Here is a 10202-nt window from a genome sequence, read left to right as displayed (position 1 = left end):
CGTCAGGGGGGTGGTGGCGGTGGGCAAGCTTGTGGAGCCCTCGTGGCCCCCCTCCGGTAGTTCTTTCGCCCAGTATTTTTAATATATTCCAGAAAAAATCCACGTAACTTTTCAGGGCATTTGGAGATGTGCAGAATAGTGGACTAGGATTTTCTCCTTTTCCAGTCCAGAATTTCAGCTGCCTGAATTGTCCCTCTTCAAATAATCCTTGCAAAATAAGAGACGAAAGACATAAATATGGTACCAAAAGTAATATAACAGCCCAAAAAGCAATAAATATCAACATGAAAGCATGATGCAAAATGGACGTATCACGTCCTATCAATCATTTTCCTCAGGCCTCCAGCAAATTCTTCACATGATGATTTTCATCTGGAGACCTGTCCTACAGAAGTGATTAGTTCAATTTCTTCACCACCCACATCTGAAGGGGTGGTAAAGAGTTCACCATCCTACGAGCACCATATGAGAAAGGGGGCATTGAAGCTAATGCACTTCTCTTCAAGTAGGGGGGTAGAGTACTGAAATGAATAGGCAGAGAAATTCTTTGAGCATTTATGAACATTATGATTTGAAGAGTAATACTCATATTCATGACCCTTGTAAATTCCCTGCATATTTGAAGAATTAGCACGAGTAAGAGCATAGTTTTGATGAGTTGAGGATTTTGATCCTCTTGAAGACTTGGGTCCTCCTAAGGAATTTGATTTGGGGTTCAGATTCTTCATCAGTGGTGTCATGAGGACATTCACCATAAGATTTTCAAGACAACTTTTGGGGACCCAGATTTTCCTCACGGGTGGTCCATTCCTGCAGTTAGTTCCAACATATCAAGCAAATACTTCACCAGATTGATTTTTGAATAGTTTACAGTTGGAGTCAAATGACTCATGTGAGGAATCGGATAATTCACATGCAAAGCCTGTTAGATTGGATGGATCAACACGAGGCCCTTTAGCAGCAACCCATGAGGTTTTGGGATACTGCTCAGGTTTCCAGTATGATCCATCAGCATTCAATTTCCTCTCAAAGGCAATTCATTCTTTCCTCGGGTTTCTGTTCAAAATCTTCTTTTTGAGCACATCGCAAAGGGTTTGGTGCCCTTTGAGACTTTTGTACATGCCTGTCACATACAATTCCTTCAGCCCTGCATTTTGATCAGTGACATTTGTGGTTTCCTCAAGTAAGGAATTTGATACCACAAGGGCAGTTAATGAATTTGTAGCAATAGAAGCATTTGATGATCCTGCTGAAGAATTAGCAGTTTCACGTTCGATGCATTTAAGACATGAAGGAAAGAATTATACCCGAGCCACACTGATCTGTTGAGCGAGTAATGAATCATTTTCCGTACGAAGATCATCATGAGAAATCCTCAGCTTCTCAAGAACAAGTTTCCTTTGAAGAAATTCACAGGAAAGTTTCTCATGATCAGCGAGGAGTGTGCCATGACGATCTTGAAGATTATCAAATCTGGACTGAAGACTTTTCATATCTTCAGTGAGGATTTGGGTAAGATTCATTTCATCATTCAATAGGTCATCGCTTCTATCTAGCAGTTTCTGAAGCTTTTCGAGGGCAATTTGTTGTTTAGTTGCAATGATGGAAAGTTTACTGTAACTGGGTTTTTTATAATCATCAGGTTCATAGTCACTTGAATCAGAGGAGGAAGCATCATTCGGTACCTTTGAACCTTTTGCCATGAAGCAATAGGTTGGAGCGAAGTCATTAGCATAGTCATCAGTGTGGATGGTGTTGTCATTTTCTTCAAGTTTGAAGATTGACTTGCTGACGAATGTGGTTGCTAGTGCAAGACTGGCCTGTCCAGATTCCGAGTCTTCTTCAGAGCCCTCCTCTTCATCACATTCCTCAGATTCTGCCTCAGAATCCATTTCCTTGCCAATAAGTGCCCGAGCCTTTCTGCAACTAGTCTTCTTGTACGATGAGGGCTTTGAGGATGGGGATTTTTAAGATTTCTTCTTTTTCTTCGAGTCATCAAAACTTTCATCCTTGTATTTTTTCGTCTTTGATTCCTTCACACAACGAGGACAGTCAGCAATAGAGTGACTTGATTTCTTGCATTTGTGGCAGGTCCTTTTCTTGTAGTCCTTACATGAAGATTCTGATTTCCTCATATCTCTTCTTGAACATTTACCAAACTGGCCACGTCTTGTAAACTTCTGGAATTTCCTCATGAGAATTGCTAGCTCCTGTCCAAGTTCTTCAGGATCACCAATGCTGCAATCCGAGTCTTCTTCTTCAGATGAGGAAATTTCTCTGGCCTTAAGTGCACGAGGTCTAGAGTAGCTTGGTCCATATAGATCTCTCTTTTCTTCTTGTTGGAATTCATGAGTATTAAGTCTATCGAGTATATCAACAGGATCAAGCATCTTGTAGTCTGGTCTTTCTTGAATCATCAGAACCAAAGTATCAAATGATGAATCCAAAGATCTTAGCAGTTTCTTCACAACTTCATGGTTAGTAATGTCTCGAGCTCCTAGTGCTTGTAGTTCATTTGATATGTCAGTGAGGCGATCAAAGGTATCTTGGGAGCTTTCATTGTCAAGCCTCTTGAAGCGATTGAAGAGATTGCGAAGAACATCAACATGAAAGTCACACTGAGTTGATACTCCTTCATTTACTTTGGACAGCCTTTTCCAAATTAGTTTTGCTCAGCCCAAAGCACTCACTCTGCCATACTAACCTTTGCTCAAATGGCCACAACTGATATTCTTCGCTTGAGAATCAAGTTGCTTGAATTTCTTCACATCAGCGACAGAGACAGTAGCAGTGATGATAGGGACACCATGTTCCAAAATATACCAGAGATCATTGTCAATAGCTTGTAGATGCATCTGCATCTTGGTTTCCAGAAGGGAAAGTCCTTACCTTTGAAGGTAGGACATCCTGCAGTAACCTTGATCATGTCTGTAGTCGACATAACTAAACTCCAGGTGGTTAAACCAAAATCACACAGAACAAGGGAGTACCTTGCTCTGATACCAATTGAAAGTGTGTTATATCGACTAGAGGGGGTGAATAGGAGATTTTTAGAATTTCAATATTGAAGAAATTCCTTTTGAGGAAATTCCTCACTCATGACTAACTTGCAGCGGAAACAACACATGATCAGGGGTGCAAAGTATCACCACAACAGTTTTCAAGATGAGGAATATGAAAACAGTTTGCACAGTATGCACGCAGAGAGAAAGCAGGTGAGGATTAACTCGCTGAAGAATTTGAGGTTGAGGAATTTCAAAGAAAGTCTTCAGTAAATTCTTCAAACAGTGATAATGAAAATCTTCAACATACAATATTGAGGAATTTAAAGAGTTGAAGAAATAGAACCCATATCACAGTGAAGACATTGGTTGATGACCCAGTTCCAACTGCTGTGACAGTTGTACGTCTGGTTTGGAGCGGCTTGGTATTGAAACCAAAAGACACACAGTCCCAGGACACACAGTCCCTACCGTATTATCCTTGAGCTAAGGACAGAAAGTCCTCGCCCAACACTCGTGGTAAGTCTTCGGGGCAGACTTCCAAACCCTTACAAACTTGGTCACCCGATGATCAACAATTGACTGCTGGATTGCTCTAGACCATGAAGCCTAACCGTCTGGAGGATGCACAGTCCTGAAAGGTAAAAGTCTTCAGTCTCACACAGGAACAAATTCTTCAGTGATGCTCAATGACTTGGTTTTGGTTTGTGGTTTGGTGTTTGGGGTATTTCCTCACTGATGATTTACTCTCGAAGACTCTGAGGAATTTGGGTTGCTCTAAATGACAAGTGTCAGTTTCTCACGGAGCAGCCAACGAGCTAATGGTTGTGGGGGGCGGCTATTTATAGCATGGGATCATCCCGACATGATTTGACATTAATGCCCTTAAATAATATGACCGTTGGTGTGGATAAGATCGGTGATGTGGCATGAATTGCGGCAACGGTCGGGGCCCTCAACTGTGAGAGTCCTCATGTCTCTCATATTCCTCACTTGAGGCTTTTGGTAGGATTAGGCTTTGGTTGAGCATCATAGGAAATTCATTCCAAAGTGTTACCTCGACCCCCTTTAACAGTACGGTCTTCCTCTAACTCAAGAGTGAAGAAAATGAAACAGAAAGAATAAATCTTCAAGCTTCAAAGTCTTCGGATTGATTTTCTTCAGGCCACCGAATTCCTCATGAGGAATACTAATTTCATCGCAATTTCTTCGCGATCAAAGTCTTCAGCAAAAGACCAATTTCTTTAGCCGAAGATATACATTTTTAGGGGTCGATATTCATCGAATATTTCAAACTCCTCAGCGACTTATGGATCATGTGTACACTCATGAACACATTAGATACTTAACCTATAAGTCTTCAAACCACCAAAATCACTAAGGGGCACTAGATGCACTTACATATACCTATTTCAATCTCGTTACCGGCAAGTCTCTTTACTCGTTCCGTAATACAAGATCCCTTGACCTACACTTCAGTCACATTGCTTGCAAGGCTTGTTTGCGATGTTGTATTATCGAGTGGGCCCTGAGATACCTCTCCGTCACACGGAGTGACAAATCCTAGTGTTTATCCATACTAACTCAATGGACACCTTCGGAGATACCTGTAGAGCACCTTTATAGTCACCCAGTTACGTTGTGATGTTTGATACACACAAGGTATTCCTCCGATGTTAGTGAGTTATATGATCTCATGGTCATAGGAATGAATACTTGACACGTAGAAAATAATAGCAATAAAATGACACGATCACATGCTACGTTCATAGTTTAGGTCTAGTCCATCACATGATTCTCCTAATGATGTGATCGAGTTATCAAGTGATAATACTTGCGTATGGTGAGGAAACCTTAACCATGCTTGATCAACTGGCTAGCCAACTATAGACTTGCTAGGGACATTGTTTTGTCTATATATCCACACATGTATCTATGCTTTCATTCAATACAATTATAGCATGGATAATAAAGATTATCTTGAAACAAGAAATATAATAATAAATATCTTATCATTGCCTCTAGGGCATATTTCCAACACATATCATCATCATTGTTTACACCTCCACCAGTTACCGCTTTCATTTACTTTTCCGTTGCAATCACTATTACTTTCCCGCTTGTGTTTTGATCCTTTGCAAACTACAAGGCCGGAGAGATTGACAACCTCTCTGTACTCGTTGGGAGCAAAGTTATGTCTTGTGTGTGCAAGTCCACGTCTTCTACTAGCTCTAGGGTGGAAGATACCTACTTGTTGATCCTAGGAGTCCTCCTGGTTCGATAAACCTTACAGTCTTCGTGTAAGGGAAAACTTGCTGCTAACCACATCTCAACCTTCCAGTTCGGGTAACCAACGAGGTGCGAGAAGTATATACATCGTCTCGTCATCACTTGGCTTGGTAGTCCTACATGCAGTCAAGCTCTGATAACAACGCTGTCGGGACCCCGATCCTAAATCATAAGAACCCAACCGATAACACAACACATCACGTTGCGGCCTCACGCACGGTTAACCCCACAGCTTCCACCTTACCTGGGCCGGGACCGTTTGCGTCTTTTGGCTCACATATGTGTATATGTTGCGAGCATTTGAACGATAGAGAACCCTGGTCGACATGAGTAGTTATAAACCCAAGTGGCACATCCGTACAGGGACAGGCATACATGACCCAACAAAGGAGGTGTCGGTAAACAACGAGTGTAGACGAGTCATAGCAAGCTACATGGACTCCATTACAACGCGTGACATTTCCCCTTGGGGATAGATACAACAGCAAAGAAGGATACATACCGGTCAATCAACGTCTCCGGAGCAATAGCAAGCTACCAAGGGTCGGTGGAATCACAACAACTCATTTCCCCGTAAAGACAACTACTAAAGGCTTACAACTAGGTGTCGAATCCCACACATACAATGCATCTCAAAACATACACACAATATGCACGATATGTGTAGATACAACATGGCATCAGAACACAACTCTACGACTCAAGCATCTATTAAACCTCATAAGAGTCGACGTAGTGTGGTATTACAAACAGGGGTCACATGACCCAACACTCAAGTCATACAAGCATCAAGCATAAGCACAACATGTTTGTGTACAGACATCTACTAAAATGGCTGGAAGAGACTGAAAAGCTACAACGACGCTACCATAGGAGCGAGACCTCTGTCTGGGATTACCAAGCTATTCCGGTAAATATTGAACACATCGCATAGAACCAATAGTGAGACTAATGTCTTCTCTGCAAAAACATAGATTAAGCAACCATGAGTACAAAGGTACTCAGCAAGACCTACATCAGAACTAGCTACATATGCATTATTATTAGCAAAGGGGGTTGTGGAGTTTAACTACAGCAAGCCATCTTTGACTCTTGGCTAACCTGTACTACGACTACAAGTACTTTCTTGGGATAGCACACATGAGTCCACATATTCAGCAATCAATACACCACTATATATCCACTCTCTTCTCCCTGCGAGAAGTCCATCCATAGCACTTACACTTATCTTGCATATTTTAGAGTATCCATTCCAAGTTGTCTATGTACCACATAATGTTTCCAAGGTGTCCATATCCGAGGACGCTGCTATTCGAACAGATTAATTCACCCTGCAGGGGTATACGTCTTCACACACGCTCTCACCACTGATCACCATCTCGGTGCCACTTGGTACATCGTGCCACTATGTATCTACTGCACTGAAGCCTACCCCATTGGCTAGAGCTAAACACGACCGCCAACACTTTTCCGACAAACACGAGAAACTAGTTGCAACTCCTGGATAGAGATTTGGGTGGTTAATAAGCTGAGAGGGTCCATTGGTTTCGGGCCCAATGCGTGGTAGTATCTTGTCTTGGATAACATACATAGAACTAAGTTCTTAAGGACGGTTCCAATGAGACAACCGCCATGTACTCCTACATGGCCTCTCATCGCTACCTTTACCAAATCGGATTCACACACTTTACTCTCACACAGTAGGACATGAACACAACCATTCCGATTCATAGTCCCAACAGATTAGACCCGACACGACTCTAAGCATAGCAAGCACCGTAAGCAAGCATGCATGAATAAGCACAACAAGGCTCAAGAAGTTGCTACTCATGCTAAGTGGTTTCAACTATTTAGTGTGGCAAAAATAGGTCATGCAGAGGAATGGTTTCAACTACCGAAACATGTAGCATTTGAATCGTTGTTGTCCTAATGCAGTAAAAGTGAGAAGGGGCGAGAGAGTGGGTACATATCAGTATGCTCAAGGGGGAGTTTCTTGCCTGACAGTTCTGAAGATAGAACTTCTCTTCATTAATGCCAATAGTCACAACGTTGGAACCATCGTCTACGGAGGGGTAAACAGCACCGGCAAACAGAAAAGAATAACATTTACTTCATAGAAATGTAAAACTATGATGCATGATCATGGCATGGCAATATGTTGTTGATTGAGCTAATGCATCTAGCAACAACATTAAATGAAGTTGGTATGAACCAAGGTTCAAATTCGAACTTCATTTGTGATGATTTAAATGGCATATATTGGATTTGTCCAAAACACAGGACATAAGTTGTTCTAACATGCATGAAAATACCATAAACAGAGTCCTTGCATTTTTCTGATAATTGTTTATATATAATTTATTTTCATTGGAGTTATTGATTATTTTCTATGATTTTTAGAAGTTTTAGGTATTTTTTGGAATTAAATAAATCCAGAAATTAAATATTGCGTCACCTCTGCGTCAGAGTGACATCAACGGTCAACAACGCCACATCAGGTCAAACCTGACGTGTGGGGTCCACACGTTTGTGGCTCAGCTATAACTATCAGGTTTATTTTTTTTACTAGGGCTTTATTAGACCACGGGGTCCACACGTGAGTGGTGAGGGGATTAGCTAATTGGTAATTAGGCTTAACCTAATTACCTGACATGCAGGACCCGCCGATCAGTGCCCGAGGCCGGCGAGTCTCGATGCCGATGACCTCTGGCCATGGTGGAGTCCGCGTAGGAGGCCACAATGACAACGGAGATAGCACCAGGGCGTAGCCCTCATCCTTACCCATCCAGCTGACCATCTTGGGCTCGGGAAACGGCCGGAGTCGCCAGCTGCGACGACGGAGATGGCGGCTAGAGTTCGGGCATGGTGGCACATGGCTCTAGAAGAGGGGAACGACAATAGAACTAGGGGAAGGAACTGGGGTCTCACCGTGGTCTCAAGGGCGTCAACGGTGCAGTCGGGACGCGCTGAGTCCGGCGAATCATCAGCCGGGAGGTACGGTGCCGAAGGTTGAAGACGACGGAATCGGGGCTCTACAGGGCATCCGGGCTTCTCTTTCTTCTCGAGGATGGAGCTGACGACGGGGCGGAGCGTCTGGAGGGGAAGCAGGGGCAAGGGGGCGACCGTGGCTACGGTTCCAGCGGCGCCAAGCTCATGGAGCTTCGTCCAGGGCGATGGAAGGTATGGATGGGTGGCTTCAATCGAGACGGCTCTAGCGAGTCCATCCAGGTCGCCAATGTAACGGGAGGGAAGCATTAGATGACCGGAGACGGCTTCTTGCTCGACAGCGAGATCGTTCTCCTTCTCGCACAAGGTAGAAGAAGCTCCAGGCGTTAGTGGGTTGGGCCTGGTTGTGGGCCAGGTAAGTCAGGTAACTCTCTCTTTTCTCATTTATTTTCTGTTTTTGTTTATTTCAATTTGTTTTGATTTGATTCAAAACCAAATCATTTTCAAAACTCATGTGAAATTAGATGTTGATTATTTAGACTTAACTAGTCCCACATTATAAGTTTCAAGATTAATGGACAAATATTATATATATATATAGTAGATATAAATACATTGCAAATAATTGTTGGTTTAACTCAAGTGCCCAAGATAAATATTTTTGTGACTCCAAAAATATTGGTTTAGGTTTTTCCTCTTGCCAATATTTTCATAGAATAACATGAACATTTTTTTGGACTTCTTTCAAGCAATTTTTATCAGGCTTATTTGACAAAAATTCTTTGTCAAACTTGATCATTCCTCAATTCAAAATCAAAATAAAAATAAAAATGCATGCATGAAATGCAATGACAGGGAAGGTAAACTTGGGTTGTGACAAGAATATTCCCTCATTTTCATGCATTTAATAACTTCAGAACTATGCATCGGACTTAAATGATTTTAACGTGTAAAATGTTCAGAATTTTGTGTAGTTTGAGAGTATCCAACTTTAATGTATGATAAAAATGTTTAACTTGTTGTTTACACGTAATTTGCATAGATGCCATAATCTCACATAATTGTTGTGTCACTTTTTAAAGTAAATACCCACATGTTATATATGGGTAAAAAAAATCTGCAGAATACATGTGTGCAATTAGTTTTGTCATTTGAGCAAGCTCGTGCGTGTGCTATTTTGTTGTGATGCCCTTTTGTTATTTTTGTGTGAGTTAATCCATGTATCATATGATTTTTTGTCGAACGTGAGATATGCCCTTTATCATGTGTACTAGCCTTGGTATTTTTTTGCCATGAAAACCATGTTAAAAATGCTTAACTTGTTGGTTGTTTAAATTTGTGTGAATGTCATGTTATAATGATTTATCCATAACTAAATAACTGTAGCTCTGAATTAAATAAACTTCATATGAAAAAAATTGTGCTTCGCATGCTCTACATGATTGTGCTATTTGCATGCATAATAGGATGCGTCTACATGCTTAAATCTCTCCTACAAGTGCTTCATGAATACGTCTAAACTGTTATTTTATTCAATCTTGCGTGAATGATTGCAACTAATCCGTAGGTATTTTGCATGTGATTCCTTCGTGCGATTGTCCTATGTGATGTCTACTTTGATGCCATTCCTGTGGATTCCATATAAATTATCATTAACATGTTCATTTATTGCTCCCAAGGTGCTATCACATTAAAACTGCTAATCTGTTTTCGTAAAATTCCATTTTGTGATGCTCAAATTAAGCAAACAATACCTCTTTTGAATATGTACAATGGAGTGATTTGTAGTATGCTATGTCTAGTTGTTGTTAGTAGGTTTCCTATGCCATGTAAGTAATGCTTAGCTGTAGTTTTCATCATGTTAACATGCCATGAAAATGTTGTTGTTTGTAGGGTCAAAATAGTTCTAAGTCTAAGAGTCTGATTATTTCAGAATGCCATGTTGTAGGGATGCTAGCTATGAAT

Source organism: Hordeum vulgare, chromosome 7H, assembly GCF_904849725.1.
Source record: "Hordeum vulgare subsp. vulgare chromosome 7H, MorexV3_pseudomolecules_assembly, whole genome shotgun sequence".
In the NCBI taxonomy this organism is placed as follows: Eukaryota; Viridiplantae; Streptophyta; class Magnoliopsida; order Poales; family Poaceae; genus Hordeum; species Hordeum vulgare.
This window is presented reverse-complemented; position numbering follows the sequence as displayed.